Raw genomic sequence first — 25,262 nt, 5'->3', positions numbered from 1 at the left:
GCGACTGGGTCATTTATCAAGAAAAGAGATTTAATTGACTCACAGTTCTGCCAACTGTACAGAAAGCGTGGCTGGGGAGGCTTCAGGAAACTTACAATCATTGCAAAAGGTGAAGGGGAAACTGGCACATCCTACATCACTGGAGCAGGAAAAAGAGAGCAAATGGGAAGGTGCCACACCCTTTTAAACAATGAGATCTCATGAGAACTCTCTCCCTATCATGAGAACAACAAAGAGAAATCTGCCCTCCTGATCCAATCACTTCCCACCTTGTCCCTCCTCAAACACTGGGAATTAAAATTCTCTCACTACGATAGTGATTTTCTCCCTGATTTTATTCAAAGCTTTTTTCCCTCTCCATACTTTAAGTTTCTTATGAATTCCTTATTTATGTTAACCTTCATAATCCAAACAATAGCTATGCAAAATGCATCTTTTCTTGCTTTTCTACCTTGTTAAGGCCTTTGGGAAATTACCACAATACACTTCTATTAATTCTGCTTCAACTTTTCCAGGCTTTTCAACTATCTTTGATTGGAGGATGATGAAATAACATAATTCTGTAATTAAACAGAATAATCAGATATGCAAGTTAAAGACCACTGGATGTTTGTATTAATTTGTTTTTGCACTGCTATACAGATACTGCTTGAGACTGGGTAATTTATAAAGATAGGGAGTTTCATTGACTCACAGTTCTGCATGACTGGGAGGCCTCAGGAAACTTACAATCATGACAGAAGGTGAAGGGGAAGCAAGGCACATTGTAACAAGGTGGCAAGAGAGACAGATAGTGCAGGGGAAACTGTCAGACACTTATCAACCAACCAGCTCTCATAAGAGCTCTCTCACTATCAGGAGAACAGCACGGAAAAAACCGACCCCAAGATCCAATCAGTTCCCACCTGGTCCTTCCCTTGACACCTGGTGATCACAATTTGAGATGAGATTTGGGTAGGGACACAAAGCCAAATCATATCAATGCCTAACAGAACAAAATCTGAAATCATTTGGCAAAAAGTTAAAGAGTAAATTTGAGTGTGTTTTTCTCTAGGTACTGTGCTCTTTTTATCGTTCATTTATTGTATTTGAATTATGCTTTTCTATACCCATAGCATGTAGACTATTAAAAACCGTTTATTGGCTTATGCCTGTTATCATTGTTTGAACCTGTATATCCAGGCATGTCTAAACTTTTCATTTACATCCACCAATTAGTTTCCTTAAGTCAATATAATTTTAGGATTTATAAAATGATGACAAAAATTTTCACCAATTGATACAAGGCTAATGGAGGTTTAGCTTTGTCAAAAATGTCTCTTCCCCTGCAAAGTAATCCCAGTAGGAAATGAACTCGTTCTATGAAATCTGAGCTTAACCAGCGAAACTGCACCTGAAGACCTGTATGATGGGCCTCAGAATATGGCTGCCAGAAAAACTAAGAATGAAACTCAAAGTCTTAAAAATTAGGTACTAGGGTGGACATTTTACTTCATCCTTTCCAGATTATGGAGCTATTTTCATTCCATTCTTGTCAACCTGTCTTTCCCTGATACCTGAGCACTAATCTCATCTCCCACATGTCTTTGTGTTTCCTTTTTTCTTATTACACCTGTAATAATTATGGTTTCTAATGTCCCAGCTTAATCGCCTCTGAACTGTGAAGTCTGGTGAACCCTGACCACATGATGCAGTCCCATTTTATTGAGATATAATATTGGACCCTATCTCTGCTGATACAGGTTTTTTACTTGTTTGTTTATTTGTTTATTTATTCAAGAAATAGTTAATAGTTCACTGATTCACTGAACAAAATTTTGACCAAAACCTATTGTTTTGCATACCCCATTCTGCATACAAAGGATAAAAATCAGTTGAAAATGTTGGAGTAGGTATTATCAAAATAATTTTGGTAAAATGAAGGGATAGTCAGGCAAATTTTCATTGTAGTTAGGTGATCTGATGGGGATTAATACATTGTGCACAGAAAGGAAGTGGATCATATACCATTCTCAATCCTGAGGGTTAGGACTAGATTTCCAATGGTGACATCTATCTAACTCTAATCAAAATGTTATTTGTTATTTTCTATGGTGAAACTAAGAAAATATCTCTCTTTTTAAACAAAGCAGTCCATTAAACAGGTAACAGACACTCAAATATAAGGAAAAACATATAATTGTAATTCCATTTTATCTTTACCTTCAGAACTTGAGTAAATGAAGAGTGAATGGAGTGTTTTCCTCAGGAATATATACTTCTCCCCACTTGGTGCAGTGGAGATTGTACTTTGATGACAGAAGAAGGTATTGGTGGTATTGATGTCAGCCGCAGGTTATCTGGAGCAGCTGCTGCCATCCAGCCAGCTGCAGTGGGGAGGTGCCAGTGGTGGCAGCAGGAGCGACTGTGGGAGCAACAGTGGTGGTAATGGGACCTCTGTGTCCTACATCCCTGAAGCAGCTAACTGTGCCACCCCTACCCTCACAGAGCCAGGCAGGACCTGCTCCCAGGCCTGGGGCCTTTGCCATGGCCTCAACCTTGCTCCCCACTGTGTTTTGGTAGCCTGAAAGCACCCAGCTGAAGCCACCACCAGGAAAATGGGGAGAAGAGAAGGACAGACCCCAGAACCTGCCCCTGAGAATCCCCTGGAGACAACCTCCCTGGGAGCCATCGAGAGGGGCCTGACTGAGTCACATGATCATTGGAGAGCAGTTTGTTCCAGCGTGGAGGCTGGAGCAGAGAAGGGCCCCCAAGTGAGCAGGTCTGAGGTGGTGCTGCACTCCACAGAGCCAGTGATAGCTCCCCAGGAGCAACTGCAGCTGCCCAACCTGCTACTGTGACCCAGACACCCCTGTGCCCTGGGAGCTGGGAGCAGGCAGGAGACCCACCCTCCCAGACCCAGTTGCAGCTGCACAAGCTGCAGTTATGGACCAGGGAATCTTTGCATGCTCAGGGTCCAGGAAGGCCTCCCTGTCACCACAGGCTCAGAAGTGACTGCTCACACTGTCTGGCTTCTCCCCACAGTCGGGCCTGGTCCAATCAGGGAGCAAAGATGAGGCCAGTGCCAGGTGTTGTCACAACCTGTCCAGGGGTGCACATGCTTGAGGCAGTGCTGATACACCAGCCCCGTGCCGCCTTGTCCTCCTCCAGATTTTGGGTGAAAACAAGCATGGGAGGGAGGCTGAGACAGGGGCTGAGGTCACCTCTGCACTGGCCTGCTGTCCTGCCTTTGCATTAATAACCTGGGTGCCACGAACAGAGGTAGGAGGTTGTCAGACTCCTCAGAGGAAGGTGGGGGTCTCGGTGAAGCCCTACCTTCAAGCCAGGAAAGGTCTGAAGCCTGGGGACTGGGCTGTGTGTCCCGAAGACTGGAGTGGGAACTTGTGGTGCCTTTTCTGGACCCACCCATAGCAGCAAATAGACCAATCAGCACACACTTTCTCCTTTTGGAAGTCCATAAAAGCCCTGGGCTCAGCCAGACTCAAGGAGATGATGGGACAATCAGCTGTAGAGAGAAACTACCCTCTCTGCTGAAAGCTGGACACTTGTTGGGACGACCTGCCTAGCAAAGAGGAGTTACCCTTTCTACTGAGAGCTGAAGAGATGACAGGATGACCAGCTGCAATGAGGAGCTACCCTCTCTACTGAGGGCTGAGCATTCATCAGGATGACCTGCTTAACAGAGAGGAGCTACCCTCTGTGCTGAGGGCTGAGCGTTCATTGGGATGAGCTGCCTAACAGACAGGAGCTACCCTCTCTGCTGGGAGCTGAACACTCATCAGGACACCCTGGCTACAGAAATGAGTTGCTCACTGCGGGTCTCCTCTGGGTTGTACTATTGCTCAATAAAGCTCCACTTGTCTGCATAGCTCTTTCTTCCTGGATGCAGGACTAGAACTCTGGACCTGGCAAATGGTAGGGCCCAAAGAGCTGTAACTGTAACACGGTATGGGCAAAACATGCCTGTTGCCTGCCATGTTGCAGGTGACAAAAAGTAGGGAAGAGAGGAGGTAAGAGCAGTGGACTTGTGGGGTCCCAGACCTATGAGCTCCCCAGGCCAGGGCTGTGACAGCCTATTTAGGGCTCTGCAGTTCCTAGTATCTCCAAGTTTCTGGCACCATGCTGTGAACCCCAGTATCACCTGTAGAAGCCGGTTATAGTACGCCTTTTCCAATCACAGTCTCTCAGGGAGCTGGTAACTGTGCCAATGCCTGGAGTTGCCTGCCATGCCGTAGTCAGTGTGCCCAGCTATGCACAGTGACTGAACTCCATGCCTACTCACACACCCCTTGCCACTCTGGGTCGAGCTCACCTTTGGCAGGCATGAGATCCAAGCATGTAGCGGAGTTGAGCATAGCCTGCTAGGCTGAGTTGTCACCAGCCCAGTGGGCCAGAGCAAAACTCAGGCAACGGCACCACTGGCCAGAGAAGTTTCCAGCTGGTGAACTGACACCCTGAAGATCCCGTAGCAATGTCTCTGTAGCCTATGTGTTTCTGAAAAGTTCTGGATTGGGTTTCTCCCAGCAGAATATTCTGTCTGAATATCCCAGCAATGTAACAGCATACTTCTTCAGAAAGAGGGGCTAGGGTTCTTGACTTCTTAGACCTACCTTAGGGTTGTCAAGTCTTTCATTGAGAAAGCTCAGCTTTCATGGGGTATGATGTATCTATACAAACTTCTTAAAATTATTTTCAATCATATTATTAGGAATTTAAAAGAGTTGCAGTAATGATTATCCCTAGATCATAATATTGCAATATCACATATAAACCTCATTGGTTTATTACTGTGCTTACAGACATGAATTAATTGAAGGGACAATTGGGGGAGCAAAGAGGATAAATTTCATATATTTTTGGAGAACACTGTATTTATAGAAATGAGTGTTCCCAGGGAGTCTTTACAATAATAATAGTAACAACCATAACAATAATGAGGGTTCGTGTGAATCAAAGGGCAGAGACCAAGAGAGCATACAGTGAAAACACAGGTAAAGACTGGATAAATACTAAGCTCAGTATGTGATGTCTTCATCACATGACACGGCATTGTGGAAGCAGTAACTGTCAACGGTAAAAATGCTGTAGTGCTTGGAGGGGGAACTTATAGTGTATCCAGAGGAAGGGTTGTTTTCTGATTCAGTTTCTTCTCAATACATTTTGGAGAATATAAAAAAGAAGAAATACATGCATAATTATACTGAGTGAAAATCAGGTATTTTTCAGTTAGTCTGTTAGAAGCATACCTGGAATGTATTTAGTGTGTCATATGTTTATTAGTATCATTAATTTTGCTTTCTTGTTTAGTAATTACTACCTGTTTTCCTCAGATAAAAATATACATTTGGATTATAGCTGAGTCATCAATGACCTACCAACATACACTCATGGAAAGGAATCATCTCTTTCCCTTTCTCTGTGACTTCTGCCATGAAAAGAAAATGTAGAGTGATGGTGCACATACAAAAAGCAGAGAATGTGGATCCATTAGGTTTGTGACCGATATATTGCAATTAAACTCACTTTTACTGAATACTTCCTGTTTTCCAGACAATGTGCTAGGTTCTGAGGAGACAATAATTATTAGGGTAACATGATCTCTGCATGTTAACATGATGCCTGCATGTTAACATGAGGCCTGCATGTTAAGACCTAATAATCTTATGAGAAAACAGAAATTCCTAGGGAGGGACTGATGGTGGGATTTTAAACATTTCTTAGCATATCTGATAACATAATATTCAACAAACAGTCATGGATTCTTACGTACTTGCTGTCTCACATTATATACTAGGATGTACCTTTATAAATGAACATCCTTTACCTTTTGAATTTGTAAAATGTTTTGCACTCTCTCTCCTCCAGGTTATTTCTCAAACAAACTGACACGGAGATGTTGGAGGTATATTACCCCTGAAAATTAGTTAAGAGCCTAGCACTGAGCTAATTGAGCTAATTGCTCTACCTACATTATTTCACACAATCCTCACGTAAATCCTGGAGTCTAAATTATGAAACTAAACATAGAGAAAACAAAATGAAATTTAAAATCATCAAATTATATGTACAAATGCATGCAATTATTTTGGAATTTATGTTTTATTTTAATGTGAGTTTGGTAAAATTACTGACAGACCTGGATTGAAAATTTATTTAAATTGTTGCAATTTAAATTAAAGTAGAAAGAAAATTTTTAAAAAAGCTAATAGATTTCTGAGTTGTATTTTAAAGACAATTTTATTTGAAACAGAATATTCAGAGGGAATAGTCATCTGGGTCCTCCACTGATGATGATTCTTGTGCAGACTTTCAATGATGTGGATAATATTCTGGAAGTATTAATTTACAAATTGGATGTTGGATTCTTTTCTACCTGGGAAATTTCTGAACCAGCCCCTTTTGATTTCTCTCCCTTATTGCTTAGGGAATATCAGATGCAGTTCTTTGGCAGTTTAATGCTTGAAGGAAGCTCACTCTGACCTTAGGGTGAGAGAAAGCTTTTGCCTTTTCCTCCTTTGTCTTTACTACAGAGTTCCCTCTCTGTAAACCTTTGAATTGTGCATTGTTACCAGATGTGAGGCCAAATGAGATTAACCAATTTAGCTTAATCTGAGTATATTTAGAAACTAAATCTGAGCATATTTAGAAAGTAAATCGGTTAATCTGCTGCATTAAAAGTGGCTTATCATATTGAAAAGGAAATGTTAAGAGGGAGAAATTTTTGTATTCATGACACGCATGCAAGAGTTCTGTTTTGACAGAAGAGTTCTTCATGACTCAGACATCTCCACCCCTGTTCCTGTCCATAGGGAACTGTTGATTCTCATATTAACATTGGAAAATACACCTCTTTCCAGCTTTCTAAGGATTATAGCAATATTATCTTTCACGACCTAGTTTCCTTCAAAAGCCTTGCCTTCTCAGGCTTCCTGTAACTGTCCTAGGAGCTGGCATTTCTTATCTTGTTTGCAAATAATCTCACATCATCTGAACTATTACAACGCTTTGAAAGTGATAAAGAGATCAAATAATTAACTTGTTGCATTAGAAATGAAGAAAAATGTGGAAAAATTCATAAATGCATGATTCTATTTCTTTGACGGCATGCTTGGAAACTCCATTAGCTGAATCTATCTCATCATTCATCAAGTAAATTCATTGGCTATGCCAGGATTTTGTACATTTCAGTGAAATAAACATAATGTTGCTTGTATGTGCTTATGATGATAAAATAATGATTAAATGAATTTAAAGGATTAAAGCCTGTGTCCAAGTTCTGACATAATTATTATTTTTAATCCCTGTTGGAGAGAAAAGACAAAGAAACACTTTCGATATTATCCTTCTATTTCAGTGTATCAACATCTTTATAATGTGGCACTGTGCAACTGAGGAAAGAATCTGGGCTTTGAGGCCAAATCCTTGCTCTGTCATTTATTTATTAGGTGTAGGGCCTCAGGCAACTTCTCTGAACACTGGTTTTCTTATATGAGTTTGAAAGAGGTATAATAGTCATTTCTGCTTCATAGTGTAGTTGTGTGGCCAGAGCCAAAATAGGTAATAGAAAATGCCTGATACATAGCAGATGCTCAAGGAACAAAAGCTAATTTTAAAATATAATTTTTATTTCTCTTGTATTTTATCTTTGTCCTTTTTTTCTTTATACCCAACTTCTCGCCTTTTCTCCACACTTTACTTCTTGCCCTCCTGAGAGTGAGCTGTGATACCTCAAATACCACATGGAAATTGATTAGAGTTAAGGAAGTGCAGCATACTGAAGTGATGTGATAAAGTGTGGGGCAGCTAGGAAAAAAAAAATTCTGTTTTTGTTTGTTCATTTGCCTGATTGGTAGTTTATTTCTAGTCTCTCCTTAAGGCACCTAAATGTCATGGTTCCCTCTGATGCCACAGAAAGACAAAGGCTCTCTCTCTTTACATTTCTATCCATTATGCTGTTATGTAAATATATAATTGTAAATGCAACTTAGTGGAAGCTATAACTGAAATAGTTATGAAAGTATTTTGTCATCTTATTATGTAGATTTTGTTTCAACCTGAGACTTTTTTTAATCATCATATAATTGAACCCAAACCAGGTTGACCTAGGAGGGAAAATATTTAGGATAGGCATATAAGCTACCACAATCAAGTACATAAATTGTAATTAGGTAGTCTCCTCTCTTTGTATAGTTAGATGGAGTATGAAAATCTATTGGAGGTATTGTTTAATGTACAACCTTGCATAAATAGGCTAAAATTTAGGCTTAAGATGTAAAGTTAAAATATAATAGGCCGGGCATGGTGGCTCACGCCTGTAATCTCAGCACTTTGGGAGGCTGAGGCGGGCGGATCACAAGGTCAGGAGATCGAGACCATCCTGGCTAACATGGCGAAACCCCGTCTCTATTAAAAAAATACAAAAAATTAGCCGAGCGAGGTGGCGGGCGCCTGTAGTCCCAGCTACTAGGGAGGCTGAGGCGGGAGAATGGCGTGAACCCGGGAGGCGGAGCTTGCAATGAGCCTAGATTGCGCCACCGCACTCCGGCCTGGGCGACTGAGCGAGACTCGGTCTCAAAAAAATAAAATAAAATAAAATAAAATAATAATAATATAATAATAAAAAGAAAATGACATTAATTATACTTCCACAGCACAATATATAGTGATTTTACAAAGGTGAAGTTAAAAAGAAGAGAGAGGGGAAACCAAAAAACAACCAATGATTTTTAGTTTTCCTTTTATCTTTGTTTAATTTCAGAGCATGATATTGTTTCATTGACATACGTAAAATAAAACTGAGGGCATAAGTATCAAGTTAAAAGGAATAGGACAACATAGGAACTAAAGCCAGTGAAAACATTTGCTTCGAAAAGGCAGTTATTTGTGCCGTAATAGTAATAATGTGTCATTGTCTAGAGTGCACTGAGGATAAATGGTTCAGCATTACCAATTACAAATCTTGGCTTGGCAGCATGTAGTTTTATTGTTGTGGGAGGGAACTGTGCTCTTCATATTCCCTTGACAAATGAACTCTACCATTTAAATAACTGTTGAAACACTGCTATAAAATGAAGACGTACAGAATAGTGTGTTTGTGGAAAAATGACTTGGTTCCTCTGAGTCGTTTTAGAAAATTAGCACAATGCATTAAATCAGGTGTCAGGAAATTTCATGCTCATACCTACAATAACTTTTATTTGTGAATCAATTATTAAATTGTTTCTAATACTGGATTGCAGTTTAATTATACTTAGTGCTCCCTAATGCTTCATAAAATACATTTTCAAAAAAAAAATGATGGCACAAAATAGGTTTAGTTTCTTGTTTCTATTTTTATTTTTCAGATTTCATTTTGTTTTCTGTAGTTACAATATTATATGTGACCTATATAGGGAACATTCTAATAGGGAACAAAGTGATCATCATATTCTTAGCTATTATATTTTGGAAGTCTGAATGGTCTTCAGAATGAATTTGATATATTTTCTTAACCTGTGAATCAAAATAATAGCTTCAACTTACTTTAAAGGTAATGAATAATGCTTTGCTAAGACTATTTTAAACACATTGAATATAATAAAATTTGAAGTTGTATTTTCAAAAAAGCCATATATTCAATTGTTTAGTTATGTAGCCACTTCCCATCCAAATGAACACTGTAGTGTTCATTGTATTGGCTTGGTATCCCTTCTTTTCTTTCGTACCTAGTCTGTTTCCTCATTCATACCTCCAACCGTCATCTTTATGAAGGTCATTCTTTTTGGCATTTGAGTAAGGGAAGGGCAATGAAAATGATCATATATATTTGGCCACCTAAAGAACAAAGTCCAATTTGAAAAATCAGGGATAAAAGCCATTACTTGTTAAAGAGGCTAGGTTCTATATCACATACATAGTGATGATAATCCCCCTAATTGGGAAAGAAGAACCTGTAACTCGAGGGGATTACAGGTTGCCCAAGTACAGTGACTGCTAAATTGCAGCACAAAACTGCGTATCTATGGCTGCCTTTGAAGTCCATGCTCTTTCCCTCCCTCTCAGATGATTGAAATAAATAGCTAATGAGAAAATGTAGCCAAGGCACAGACATTCCATGAATTTATTTATCTAGAGCAGATTACAGCCATTTGGGGGAGGGGAGCATACACATCCTCGGTAAGGGCACTGATACTTCGCCCGGAAATGACATATCTCCTGGTTTGTTGTTATATTCGCCCATTTGCACACTGCTATAAAGAACTACCAGAGACCAGGCAATTTATAAAGAGAAGAGGTTTAATTGACTCACAGTTCCACAGGCTGTACAGAAAGCATGGCTGAGAAAGCCTCAGGAAACTTACAGTCATGGCAGAAGGGCAAGGGGAAGAAAGCATCTCTTAACATGGTTACAGGAGAGAGAGGGATCAAAGGGGGAAGTGCTACACACTTTCCAACAACCAGATCTCCTGAAAAAATATTATCAATCATGAGAATAAGAAGGGAGAAATCTGACCCCATAATCCAATCATCTCCCACCAGGTTCCTTCCCCAACATTGAGGATTATGATTCATCATGAGATTTGGGTGTGGACAGAAGGCCAAAAAATATCAATGGTGTATCAGCTCTTTCAAATAGGATAATGACATGTGCATCCACATTTGTTTTTACCTGACATGATAATATATGAAAGTAGGTATAGAACTTATTAAGTCCAACAACTCAATATCAAGATATAAAATAAAATTCATTCTTTGAATATAAATGAGACAGTCATTTGTTTGTTTGCTTGTTTCAGTTACATTAAAATGCAGGTGAATTTGAAGCTGTGATTTCATGAGCTTTTGGAAGAATGGGTCCTGTAATATTGCAAAAAAAAAAATCATTTGAACTAGAATTTATTAATATGAATACTTGGTAAATTTTCTTAATAAATATTTATATAGAAGATCTTCAGATGCACAGTTATAAAATTAAGATTTTCTGATGATAAAAAATTAATCCATTTCATATTAATTAGGTTATCTTCCAAATATTTTTATATGATTTATTCCTAGAACTTTTGAAATAAATGACTACAAATATTTCATTTTTATTTGCTCAAATTGATTTATTAGAAGAGGCAATATGGATCTTAACTATATATTCACAAGCATTATCAAGTCATTTTCAGTTAAGTTTCTCTATAGAAGTAATGGATTATAATATGAGTCATATAAGAACTACGTAAGACTGTCTATGTAGGTGCCAGATAAATTACATTGACTACATGTTAGAAAAAAAAAAAATGACATTTATTCAAGGCAGGAGTAAATCTCTAAAATAATGTGGTCATGAAATAAATATATGTGTGTATGTCAATTGCTAAAATATAAGGCAAATTCATGAATACATCACATTATTAGCATGTATATTGCCACCAGATGATAAAATTCTCTGTGTCTTATAAACATCAAAATCTACATTCAAAAGCAATATTACATATATTTCATAGAGACTTGACACTGGTTGATGAAGTTCTGCAATAAAATATTACCAGTTAAGCAATTCCAGAAAACCGTAACCTTAATGCTCTAGCTTTGTCCTATTTTATTTTATTCATTTATTTGTTTTTGAGATAGTGTCTCACTCTGTCATTCAGCTCACTGCAACTTCCACTTCCCAGGCTCAAGCGATCCTTCCACCTCAGGCTCCTGAGTAGCTGGCAGACAGACGCCACCACATCAGGCTAATTTTTTGTAGAGATAGGTGGTCTCACTGTGTTGCCCAGGCAGGTCTTTAACTTCTGAGCTCAAGCGATCCACCTGCCTCGGCCTTCCAAAATGCTGGGATTACAGGCACGAGCCACCACACCTGGCTGCTTTGTTCTATTTTAATATTCACTTGGTTATTGTTATCACAAGGTCTAGAGCACAAATGATATCCTAAATGTGAAAATCTAGTGCTGCATCTTTTAATAATTAATTCCTAAAGCAATCTGAACATCACCTGGTGACCAATACTATCATAATACTCTAATTACAAGATAAAGGGCAGAGAGTTTTGGTAGCTTGGCTTGCTTATTCTGAAACTAAAATATTTCATGACAACTTTACTACATTGAGACTGAGATATAAACTGGGTCACTGAAGGTTAATTTCCACGCTATGCTCCTATTGAGTAGTGAAATTCATATCTAGAACAATGTATTGTTGCCGTTTATCCATTGTCATATGTACACTTTTTGTTTAAGCAAATTGGAATATATCTTGGTGATGTTTGTGTTAAAAAACCAAATCATAGCAATGCTTTTTAATGTCAAAGGCATTCCTGAAGAAATCTGTAGAATGCAATTTTTAGGGCCGGGCGCGGTGGCTCAAGCCTGTAATCCCAGCACTTTGGGAGGCCGAGACGGGCGGATCACGAGGTCAGGAGATCGATACCATCCTGGCTAACACGGTGAAACCCCGTCTCTACTAAAAAATACAAAAAACTAGCCGGGCGAAGTGGCAGGCGCCTGTAGTCCCAGCTACTCGGGAGGCTGAGGCAGGAGAATGGCGTAAACCCGGGAGGCGGAGCTTGCAGTGAGCTGAGATCTGGCCACAGCACTCCAGCCTGGGCGACAGAGCGAGACTCCGTCTCAAAAAAAAAAAAAAAAAAAAAAAAGAATGCAATTTTTATTTGTAAAAGTAATGGAGTGAAATTAATGTATTCCTTTTGAAATGCAAACAAGTTTAATTTTTATCACTTATTTAGTTACCACCTTAACTAATACTGGTAAACTTATCCTAAACTTTAGATAAAATCAATAAGGATTATTTAAGACTTTGCTCAAATCTCTTTCAATCTGCCCTATTTATTAAATATTATAAGTTTCAGCCACCCTACTCACAACCTTCTTTTTTACAGTCACATTTTTTCCCCTTAAAATTGTCACGTTCTAATATTGTATATAAGTTACTTGTTTTATTTGTGTTGCACATTGTTTATTTCCTGGGTATTGCTGCCAAGTAAGTCCAAAGTAAAAAACTTTTAAAAATGTGTTCACTGGTATATTCCAGGTGCCTAGAAAGATGCCAGGTACACCTGGTATATAGTGATCAATAAGTTTGAACATGCCTTAAATAGTAAGTAAAAAATTTAAACAATTAGTGACAACAACACAGTAAATATTTTGTGGGTGTATATGTTTTAATTTTTTTCTTACAATTAATTGCATAGGCAGATAAAGAATACTAATTGTTGCAATTGAGAAACATTTTAGGGAGACTTTGATTAAATGTCTTTTGTTTTTAATCATTTTATTATGGGAATGCACAGCAAATTTTAAGCAACTCTAAAAATTATCTATTTTCTACTGAAATACATATTTGAAAAATATGTCATTCCTTTGTTAGAAAGTTGTAAGAGTAATACAAATATAAATAGAACACCTTTGGCCGGGCGCGGTGGCTCATGCTTATAACCCCAGCACTTTGGGAGGCCGAGGTGGGCAGATCACAAGGTCAGAAGATTGAGACCACCATAGCTAATACAGTGAAACCCCTTCTCTACTTAAAATACAAAATATTAGCCGGGCGTAGTGGCAGGCACCTGTAGTCCCAGCTACTTGGGAGGCTGAGGCAGGAGAATTGCTTGAACCCGGGAGGCGGAGGTTACAGTGAGCCGAGATTGTGCCACTGCACTTGAGCCTGGGCCACAGAGTGAGACTCTGTCTAGAAAAAAAGGGAAAGGAAAGGAAAAAGGAAAAAGGAAAAAGGGAAAAGGGAGAAGGGAAGAAAGAAAGAGAGAAAGAGAGAAAGAAGGAGAGAGAAAGAAAGAAATCACCTTTAATCTCTATCATGAAGTAAAAATAAAACCATTGCTGTGATAGTTTATAAACTTTATAAATTTATTTTCTCACACTTAGAAACAGCTGAAAAAGAAAGATAGCACCATTTAAGTAGATATTTACTTTCATATCCTTGTGATAAATAATAATATTTGAAATATTAAGATAAAAAATAACAAATTAAAAAATACCTTAAGGATAAACTATTTCAGCATCAGTTATTTGCATCATCTTAATGTATTAGGATATAACTTAGATCCACTTTATATTCATCTAATTTTCACAAATAAATACTCTAAATCCAGCAAGTGAATTATTTACAGGAACTTCATACAGCTGAATTTCTTTTGGTGTAATAATAATTTTTTTAAATGGCAATCGTTACTTTTATGAGAGCTTCTAATTCCAATCTTGTTATGAATGTGCTGCATGACCTTATGCAAGACTCTGTCTTGCAGAAAAATGTAGAGTTCAATCTTCATGTTTTCCAAGTTTCCTTCCTCTTCTATGATTTTGTACCTTTGTCTCTTATTGTACCATATATGATTTCGCTTTTATAGTAAAACACGTAGAATTAAAAAATATACATCTACTCTTTTAATTTACCAGTTTTGTATTTTTTAAATGGACATGTTATTCTGAAACTATGGTTAGAACTACAATTTTTCATGCTATGTGTTATCTATATATTCAGGATTCAAAATATTTCTTGTACTGTTTTCCTTGGGACTACATTTTAAAAAGGAAAGTGCTTTCATAGGGGTCTGCCTTGTTCTAGGCAGTAAATAAATACTGCTTAGGACAATACTGAACTAGATATTTATTGGATAGAAAATTCAGTATTCCAATAAGTACTTAACTAGGTATTTATTGGCTAGAAAAATGATACAATGAATTATATCTTTACCTTATTTATTGAGAGAAGTGAGAGTTGCTGAAAAATCTGGGAAATATAAATAAAACATAGTATGATTATCATCCTGGAATACTCCTTAATTATCTTCTCTTAAGTATTAACTTAGATATCTTCTCTCAAAGCCAACAAAATAAATTATAGTTTTTTCAAGATATGAAAATAACCCTAATTTATTATTGTATTATTTTATCAAAACTTTATTTTGATATTCTTCAAAATATTACAATGTGAAATATATCATCCTTCCATTTTTAAATAAATGAGCATATTAAATATATGTAAAATGTGTTAGGTTGTTCTTGAATTGCTATAAAGAAATACCTGAGACTGGCTACTTTGTAAGAAAAGATGGTTTAATTGGCTCATGGTTCTGCAGTCTATACAGGAAGCATTGTGCCAGCTTCTGCTTCTGGGAAGGCCTCAGGAAGCTTCCAATCAGGGTAGAAGGTGAAGAAGGAGCAGGCATCTCACATGGCAAAAATGGGAGCAATAAAGAGTGGGAGTGAGTGGTGTCACACACTTTCAAACAACCAGACATTGTGAGAACTCATTCTCACCAGCACCAAGCCATGCGGGATCTGCCCTCATGACTCAAATACTTCCCATCAGGTCCCACCTCTAACACTGGAGATTACATCTCAACATGAGATTTAGAGGGAATATCCAAACTATATTATACAGAAAGAAGAATTTTTTCATAAGCTATTTTATTACCCAGGTATAATCATCAAATATATTCAGCTATATTTATTGCTTAGTTTTAGGTAAAATAACTAGTATATCAAATCTAAACACAATATGCCTTATGCATTATTTCCATACTGCTTGTGAAGTTTGAAGAACTGGTTTCCAAAATGATCTAATATCTGAATCTAAAAGCACTTAAAGATAAAACATTTTGTGAATACAAAATTTAAGTAGAATTAACACATTTCTAATGGTACACACATATATAACATTTGTTTCTGGCTGTAAGAACATATAAAACAAGCTATAAAATATATAAACACCAGAAGTCACAAAGAAATATTTAGTAGTTAACAAATAGTTTTCTTTTAAATAACTACATAATTGCTGTTTCAATTCAAATTAGAAAATGTCTTTGACTGAATAAGTTCTTTTTATTTACAGGAATTTGCATTGTCATGTTTTGAAATACCATTCCAAAGACCTGCAAATAAGGTATGATATGTTTTATTTAATATTCAAGTATGTGTTTAAAATTTCATATCAACAGTTTACAAACTAAGAACTGTATCTCAAAAGAGAATCATAAGTAGATTGTTGGTTTTTGAATTCAAGTTATAACTATCATTTTTTATGTTCCAGTTACTTTGTGATTGTTCTTTCCTTTTATTGAAAACCCACTTGTATAGAGATGTCCACTATTTGCTGGTTTATTCAAGTACAGGATCAATTGTTTGAAGCAGAATAACAATGTTGGTTTTGCTTAATTTATTTGCCTTCCAACAAAGACTTTCTTGGCAACATATTATGTAGCAACTGTCATGCAGCAATTGATATACAGAATGTAACTCATGTAGAAACATTTGTCCAAATCCAGCAGCCACAGGAGCAAGATCGTGGGAAAGTATGAAGCAATCAATATTTGGAAAAACATAAAATCTAATATCTGAATTGGGTTATAGTAAGACACTGAAAGAGTTCTTTTTAAAATATATGTGTATGGCTCTTTATTCTCAATATGTAATTGCTTTTTGGAGTCATATAAAAGCACCTAATATTAAATTGAATTAAGTTATTACCTGAGATTTTAATATTAGAAACCCCGTTTTTTGTTGTTGTTGTTTGTTTACTTTGTATATTGTAAGGGGAAAATATTGCATTTAACAACAAAAGCATTTGGATATGCCAGATCACTTATTTGTGGCTCTTTTCTCTTTGAAGAGACTCATGTAACCAATGTTTATCTGCCTGAGTGCTTGCTAAAAGGAAGGAAGAAAGTGCAGAAATATTAAAATCTGAAAAGTAAATGCCAATCTTCAAGGCCCTGGCTTTTAGGAAAACTTAAGGAGAAGAAACATTTTTTTAAAAACATCTTATTGACATGAATTGGCATTCATATGACAAGTAAAAATCCAGTTCATGGAACTAAGCTATTTTTCTTTTTTTGGCTGGGAAATTCAGCTGCTCCTTAATCTAGGGAATAAATCAAGAAAGAAGCATTGTAGTTCATTATTTCAGTCATGTTTTCATTCTTATATTCTCACCAGAACTTTCAGAAAAGTCAACAGCTGGGTAGAAGAATTTGGAATCTTTTCAAACTCGTATGTCTCAGCTGTTTCTCCTCTAGTTTTTGAAGGAGGCAAAATTAGATGTGAATGCTTTATGAATATACTTTCAATGCATGTTTCTAATTGAATATAGTAAAATAAAAGTGAAAGTTAAATAAAAAATAACTGATTTGCATTTATGTTTACCTACTTTGTTTCTTTAAAAATACCCCTGGGCGTGGTGGCTAACGCCTGCAATCCCAGCACATTGGGAGGCAAAAGCGGGTGGATCACAAGGTCAGAGGTTCGAGACCAGCCTGCCCAGCATAGTGAACACTTATCTCTACTAAAAATACAAAACTTAGCTGGCTGTGGTGACACACGCCTCTAGTCCTGGCAACTCCGGAGGATGAGGCAGGAGAATCGCTTGAATCCAGGAGGCGAAAGTTGTTGTGAGCCGAGATCGTGACACTGCACTCTAGCTTGGGCAACAGAGTGAGACTCCATCTCAAAATATATATATCTACCCTTAGATACCCTTAGCTATTTTTCAATTATATTATCACCAATAATCAAATTTTAAAAGAGAAGTAGATTAATGTGTGTGGCTAAAAAAAACCTTGACTGATTCAGCTTGTTCTTTTTAGTGACATATACCTCAAAATAATAAGAACTATTGTTTCTTTGGTTCCCAAAATAATTATTAACCAAAAGAGAAAGACAAATTGCAATAAAAACATCCCAAATTAAACAAAATAATGTTTTGCAGAGGAAATTTCTTGCCTCTTTTGGGAGTATTATTAGTTGGCATCATATAGTTAAATTACTAAAAGAATCTTACTGGCCTCTGACAAATGAGACAACAGTGCAAAGGGGGCAAAATCCTCTTCTCTAAGCTGTTATTCAGAGAACAGAAGGTGTAAAAATACAGTAGTGGTGAAATAATTTTTCAAATATTAAACTTATCTCTTGTCTTTGAGGTATTTGTCTGAGTATAGTACAATGAAGCCTCAACCAGACATTCAGCTCAAGGATTGCTATGATTTCCAAAGTCTTCAACCTGAGTGCTTAGATCATTCTTCCTACTGCCTGAGTGGTAGTATGCTATGAATAATCTGTAGAAGTATAATCTCTGAGGCAGTACATCTAAGATTTCTTATAGATGGGCCCTTCACGATTGACTTTTAGGAGAAGAGGAATTATGAATAGCCACAATCCAAATGATTCGTATGTGCCATTGTTCCACTCTTATCAGGGTAAAATGAGGATACACTGTAGTTATTTTTATTGTTCATTCTAAGAAGCTGTCTTCAAATATCTATTTTTAAGTATGTCCATATTTAAAAGATAAAAGAATGCACATCATGCTTTCTTATCTGAATTTTTATTCTTGATTCTGCTGTCAGAGTGATGAATATGTAGAGACGGGCACATTGCAAAATAACTTCTAAGAGTGACGGAGATAAGAAAATACTTAGTATTCTCAGTAGCAGATAAATGAAAAGGAAATCTGTTGGTTACATTTGGTATTCAGTTCTTTTAATCAGTGCTGGTAAGGCAGGCTTCCAGAGTATTTTAGAATATTTAACATTCACTACTTCTTACATACAGGCCCAGAGGACATTAAGCAAGCAGAATTTGCTTGCTTTGGCTAATTCTCTCTCTCCTATTTTTGTAATGCTCTATAATAAGCAGCCTTCCTTCATTCACATACCGTTTTTATTTCTTTATGAATTTGGTGTCTTTCTAGTTGGCCAAAGGAATAACTGAATTTTTAACCCAGAAATAAAAATCACTTTCAACATTGTGCTTGTTACAGGTATAGATAATCAAATAATTGATATTTGAACAATAAAATGTTTAAAATTTGGAGTTCAACTTTCAGGTCAATCTGAGTAACCTCTTAATTTTGTATCTCTTCTTTCCTGTGCTGTATCCTCTACTTCTAAATCTGGCTGGCCCACATTACTTTTGTTTTGGCTTAGGTGGTTCATAAAATAATTTCTGTATGCCTTTCTACCTGTGCTATCACTTAAGGTTTTCTTCAAGCCTGACTGTTAAATTCTTCCCTACACATTATATAGCCTGTCCATTGACAATACATTGTGTTAGTGTTGTCTCTCCAGCTAGATGACAAGTTTCTGGTGAGATGGACTATGTTTCTATGGGACAATAGACAAAAAACAAAAACATTTCTGAATTCAAATAACTAAAATGATCATGTCATATGTACCTGCTTAGCAAAAGTTATCAAGAAATTAATTGATAATGTATTATAATAAGTGTCTTATTATAAACAGCAAGCAAAGAGATTACAGACTGTATAAATGCTGCTTTTCCAGTGATCAGATGATTAGACAAGCAAGGCTACAATCACAACGAAACTCATCTAGAACTTAATAACTGATTTTCTTCTCCCTATAGTCACATTCTAAGAACCTGTGAAGAACAAGCTTTAATTTCATCACTTGCTTAGAGCTGTTGTATACGTAATTCAGAAATTCTACAACAGTTTCATCTGTCATAAGTATGAATTATTATATTTTATGTAATCTAGGAAATTATTACTCTCTATTTTGTAAAGTGAGGAATAGAGAATGTTTACATACCCAATTCGTTTCCAATATTTGTTAATTTAATTTAATCTGGGATTAAAATTTTATTGTTTTAATTTTTTAACAATATTTATATGCTTTTTCATGGAAATGCACCCCCACACCCGAAACACATACACACTAACCAAGTAAGTTATTCTGCTCAAGGACAAGTTACTTTATTAGCATTTTTAAATCATCAGTGAGAATACAGAGATAACAGTTGGGGTGAGGCCTTACCTCATGCAAATAATTTACAGATTAAATATATTATTTTAATTAAAATATTTATCTAAATGGCACTTAGCATATGCTTAATAAATAGTATATTCAATTAATGGTAATCACACAAACATTTACAGTTAAATTTCTCATTTTCAGTGCATTATAGAACATATTTTATATAATTTTTTAAATCTTAGTATTACCATTTTTGGTTTTCAGTGTATTTTTTAGAATTTTTTTAATTTCCTATTTTGCATATTTCAAAATTCCTATTTACTATGAACATGTGTAACATATTTGTTGGAATAAAAATTTTAAGCTGAAACTTTTCAAGCTGAGGGCCGTCTAATATACCCCAGTGTCTAATAATATAGACAGTTTATCAATCTAATTCCAGTATCTTTGGGTGATTTTCCCTCTCAATCTTTTGTATTTCCTTGTCATGAACATTTGAAAAGTCCAAGAGGAGATGTGTTATGTTACATTTCTCATTAAGTTGGCCTGGAAATGAAATTTTTAAAATGTGATTTCCTTTAAATTGAGGGAAAATATTTTTTAAAAATAGGCGTGGTGGCAGGTGCATGTAAACTCAGCTGCATGGAAGGCTGAGTCAAGAGAATTGCTTGAACCCGGGAGGCAGAGACTGCAATGAGCCAAGATAGCGCCACTGCACTCCAGGTTGGGCGACAAGAGTGAAACTCCCATCTCAAAAAAAAAAAAAAAGAAAAGTTGTTATTGTTTTCATTCTCAATCACTTTTTTTCCATTAATTTCTCTAATTTAGTGATGGAATATTCTAGATCAATCCTCCCCATGCATCTAAATGTTGTTTGTTTAATTATTGGTTTACAATAATTCTTTTTTCATTAATTTCTCTAATTCGGTGAGAGAATGTTCCAGATTAACCCTCCATGCATCTCAATGTTTTTTGTTTAATTATTGGTTACTCTTTTCTTTTGATTTCTGAGAATGTTTTTTGCATTTTTAATTTACTAGATACTGTGTTTCTTCTTTTATCTGTTATTCACTGCTTTTTTCAATAAGTTTTAATTTTAAAATATTTTTCCTTGTTTTCAAGGAAATGACTTCACATTATTCTTATAGTTAGATCACACAAATTTATTGACAAAATTAAATATTCGATCTAGTGAGAAAGTAAAATTTATTTTACTTAAACTGTAACTAATTGAGCCTACAACACAAGCCTCCCTATTCTTGTTAGCTAGGGAGGAGAAATAAATACATCCAATTATGTAAGTAGTTTACCTGTGCATTATTTGGACTCTTCTGAATAAAAAATGCTCAGTCTTTTGGTGTTGCCAATGCTTCCTCCAAATTCTCTCACTAAAGTCGTGTCTGGGGGTGTGTGTATGTGGGGTGAGGAACAAGAAGTGTCAGGTATTGTATAACTCAGAAAGTCCTCATGACCATATGAATACAAATGTGTCAAGTTAAGAACTATGCCCTTTGCCTCCTTTATTATTTGATATGACATTCTTTTTTCCCTCAGACCTTTACATCTGAAGTCGGAGTCTCTACATGATTTGTGACCTTGATTAGGGCACAGTAGTGACCAGCACTTTCCACCGTGATGAAGTCTGATTTTGAATCCTGATGGCTGTAAAAAAAAATAAATAAATAAATAAATGAGGCACATTCTACAACCTTCTTCAAAACCACCTTTCCCTGCTACAGATACCTGTTTTGGTCCACTTATTAGCTAAATTATCTGCTAAGATGATGTGTATAACACGTAAGAACTTATGACCGCTAAAAAAGCTAGAATTCAGAGTGCCCCTCTTTTTGACAATAATAAACTACCAAGTTTACTTTGATGAGGCTTTCTGAATTCTCAAAGGCATGTGAAGGCAAGAGACCATACTCTGCCCTTGGCATTTACCTATCTTATATACCAAAACACCTCTCTCTGAATATATCACTCTTCCATCTAAGTTTTCTTCTCGCAAATGTTGTAGGCTAGAAGAGGCCACACCTTTATTCACCGTCCTCTTGCTATTGATCAGACATAGAAACTGTAATAATCTCAGGAGAGATTGCTAGATATGAATCCTATGTTGCTTTTGCACTAAAGTAGGTGTGAAGGTCAGAAAATTCTCTCCCAATACAGTGACCTCGCTAACAAGGCTACTGACTCACATATTAAGATAATGTATGTTAGAAGATAGAATTTGCCTACTTTTTTCTCTCAGCATTTCCTCTACAGATATCCCGATCTTTTCCAGACTGTCTAATGATCTGAATAGAATAGACATGATGGTCTGGCACCCAAAAGACATGATAAAAATTCCTAATTTTCAGTTGCCTTTTGAATTTTGTTTAGAACATTGATAATGTATTTCTCAACCGTGTCCTGTATTTCCTATAGTGCATCAATGTCAAAAGGACCACTAATTTCCAACATGGGATAAGGTTCCCTTTCTGATATTATTTTTCTTAATATGACCCCCTTCCTTCCTTGACTTGCTCATCCTTTTGAGTGTGATCCAGTATCTTTATATTGTGTATGTATACAATTAAGCAGGAGTTCATGTGTTTTATTGAAGATTGAATTACAGGAGCTGTAATTGCTCAGAGAAAAAGGACAACTTTAGGTGTAGATGAGTTGCAAGATATCTTACGTAGATGGTTGCAAGCACCAAAGTCAAGAAAATTATAATCAGTTTGTATGATGACATATGCCAGGCCTACCACTGTATATTCTGTAGGAAGCTGAAAAATAATAAATATTTTTGATGGATAAAGACAAATGGTATCCCAAGTGAAGTGTTATACTCTACCAATCTAATGATCTCCTGTGTTTTGTTATTCTGTCCTTAACTTCATGAGGATGTGTGAAGGTCAAACATGGAGCCTAAAAGAAATAAGCTGTGCAGCACATAGGACCTCAAAGCCTTTCTCTTCTCTAACGTTTTTCTCATTCTCGTAAAAACAAGAAAAAATCTCTTATAGTATGTGTTAAGTAGAAATTGCCATTTGTAGACTTAAGCACTACGGCACAGTTATAGTCTTTATTAAATTTTATATTTTATTTACATTTATCTTTTTGCTTTGTTTTTACTCGCCTAACTGGACATTAAACTCATTGACATATCTTATAATTCTAGAATATTTTTTGGAATCATAGAGACTTAATCATACTTCTTAAACATGTATGTTTAGAGTTGTATCAGCTTTCCTCTTTTGCACTTATTTATGAAAAGCCATTACAGCTACATCTTTATCCACACTCATGTGATGATGGGGAACATTATTTTATTTTGAAGTTATTTACCAAGGATTCATAGTTACCTATCATATCATCTAAGTTAATTAAAGTGATCTTCTCACTTCAAAAGCCAAAGGCACACTTGATCTCTGTATGTGCAATATGGGAGTATAGGGCACATTTATCTAAGAAATGTATTATCTCAATCTAAACAGTGTTCAAAGCACAATATTTCTATAATATATTTTTCCACTTTATCATTTAATAAATAAAAGGGTAAAATTATCTGACATTTTCTTAGTGGCTAATGTTTCTCTAATTTTATTTCACAATACTATGGGTGTTGTTATATTTGATAATGAAGTACTTTGACCTCTCATATATAAATGGTGTTTGAGATTTTAGGGTTATTCTCAAAATAAAAAAAAGTGATTATTTATATCACATTCTCTTTAGAAAATGTAAGAACTATTAATTCAATATATTTAATATATTAAAAACCTTGTTGTCCCTCATATCTGCCTCTCAAATTTATTAGAATCATTTTTATGACCTACATTATTATAGATAATGTATCATCTCAGAATTCTTGGAGTTCTTGAGGGTTCTCAAGTAGTCATAATATAGACCAAGAAGACTTTTTCATCTGTGGATTTATCAGACTTCTTTTTCATATGCAGAGAGAATTTGAGAGCCTCTGTACTATCTTAATTTTGTATATATAGATCATGCCTGATCTCCGCAATTAGCTATTCAAAATACTTAACAATTTACATCTTTCTGACCTTTTTCTCCTTATATGAAGTATTCTGTTGTGTGTGTGTGTGTTTGGGGAAATTAGATTTTTTGATTTCCTCGTCATTATGCTATTGTATGCTATTGATAATAAGGAAGCACCTAGAATGTACTACTTAATCAGAGACTATACTATTCAGTCCCCCTAACAATCCATAATACAGTATTTCCCCTTCTATGCATGTCAGGAAAGTACACATAGTTATACATGATTAGGAGAACTAATAATGCACAAAGATCTGTCTCACATCAAGGATCATTATTCTGCACTTTTACTTTGCTACCAATTAACTATACTAAATAGTAAAATAGGAGGTTCTTAAATTTTGAGAGTCATCAATTCTTCAATGAGCCAGGTCACTGATGCATATTACACATAACTTGGTTTAGCTCTGTAATATTGTTATACTAATATCTATGGCTTAGTGGAGCCATCATTAATAACATATTGTGTGTGTCAAAAGGATCTCATGGAACACTTAACAAGATAGACCAATTTCTAATTTTATTCTCACAATACAATTAAAAGAATTCAAGTCAAACCAGAGTCTGGGAGAAAGATTTTTCCCAGTAACACATCTGATAAAAGACATATATCTTTTAGCATGTACTAAAAACTCAAAACTAAATAATAAAATAACCTACTTAAAAAAAAAAAAGAAAAAAAAATGAATAAGCACTTAACCCCAAAAGGTATACTGATAAAAAATAACAACATGAAAATGTGCTCAACATCATTAGGGAAATACAAACTAAAACCACAATGATATACCACCACACATCTATTAGAATTTCTAAAACTAATAAAATTGCACAATTGTTTTGGAAATCAACTTAGCAATTTCTTAAAATCATTAAACATATGCCCACCATATGAACCTGCTAATCCATCCTAAGTATGTACCTAAAAGAAATAAAAGCATATGTGTATGCAAAGATTTATACATGAAAGTTCACACTAGTTTGATTTGTAATAGCACCAAAATAATAAAACCAAAATGTCCACCATGAGCTGGATGTGTATACACATATATAAATTATAGTACATCAGTGCATTGGTATATTCATAATTCAGGGAAAAGAAATGTTGGTATACCCAACCACATGGATAAATCTGAAAAATAATCAGGCTGAGTGAATAAAGTCAGACAAAAATAACAGTACATGCTCTGTAAGCCCACAAATATAATTCTAGAAATCCCAAACTAATCTATTGTGACAGAAAGGAGATCAGTGAATGTCTGGAATGGCAAAAGCAGAGAGGAGTAGAAGGAAAAGGTTTAACAGAGTCCGAGGGAACTTCTGGGGGTGACACATATGTCCTTTATCTTGATCGTAATGGTTGTTTCATGTTTACATACGTTAAGCTTGTCAAATTGTATGCTTTACATATGTGAAATTACTATACGACAATTAAGACTCAACAAGCTATTTAAAAAACAGTCATTGTGGACAGCCTTTAGAGTCAGAGACATGAGTAAAAGTT

At 35.8% G+C, this 25,262-nt stretch overlaps 1 protein-coding gene across 6 annotated transcripts in view; it reads left to right on the top strand.

Annotated features, from left to right (window-relative positions):
- Positions 1 to 25,262, top strand: part of LOC105496640 (protocadherin related 15) — a 1,825,405-nt gene that overhangs the window by 709,247 nt on the left and 1,090,896 nt on the right. For 3 of the 6 annotated variants that reach the window (XM_024797557.2, XM_071069552.1, XM_071069554.1), the window contains 3 exons: positions 5,331 to 5,491; positions 5,866 to 5,902; positions 15,835 to 15,885. The gene's annotated coding sequence lies outside the window, so the exon portion shown is untranslated. The remainder of the gene's footprint in view (positions 1 to 5,330; positions 5,492 to 5,865; positions 5,903 to 15,834; positions 15,886 to 25,262) is intronic. The other 3 variants (XM_071069550.1, XM_071069551.1, XM_071069555.1) reach the window with 1 other exon arrangement.

Source organism: Macaca nemestrina, chromosome 9, assembly GCF_043159975.1.
Source record: "Macaca nemestrina isolate mMacNem1 chromosome 9, mMacNem.hap1, whole genome shotgun sequence".
Lineage (NCBI taxonomy): Eukaryota > Metazoa > Chordata > Mammalia > Primates > Cercopithecidae > Macaca > Macaca nemestrina.
This window is presented reverse-complemented; position numbering and strand designations above follow the sequence as displayed.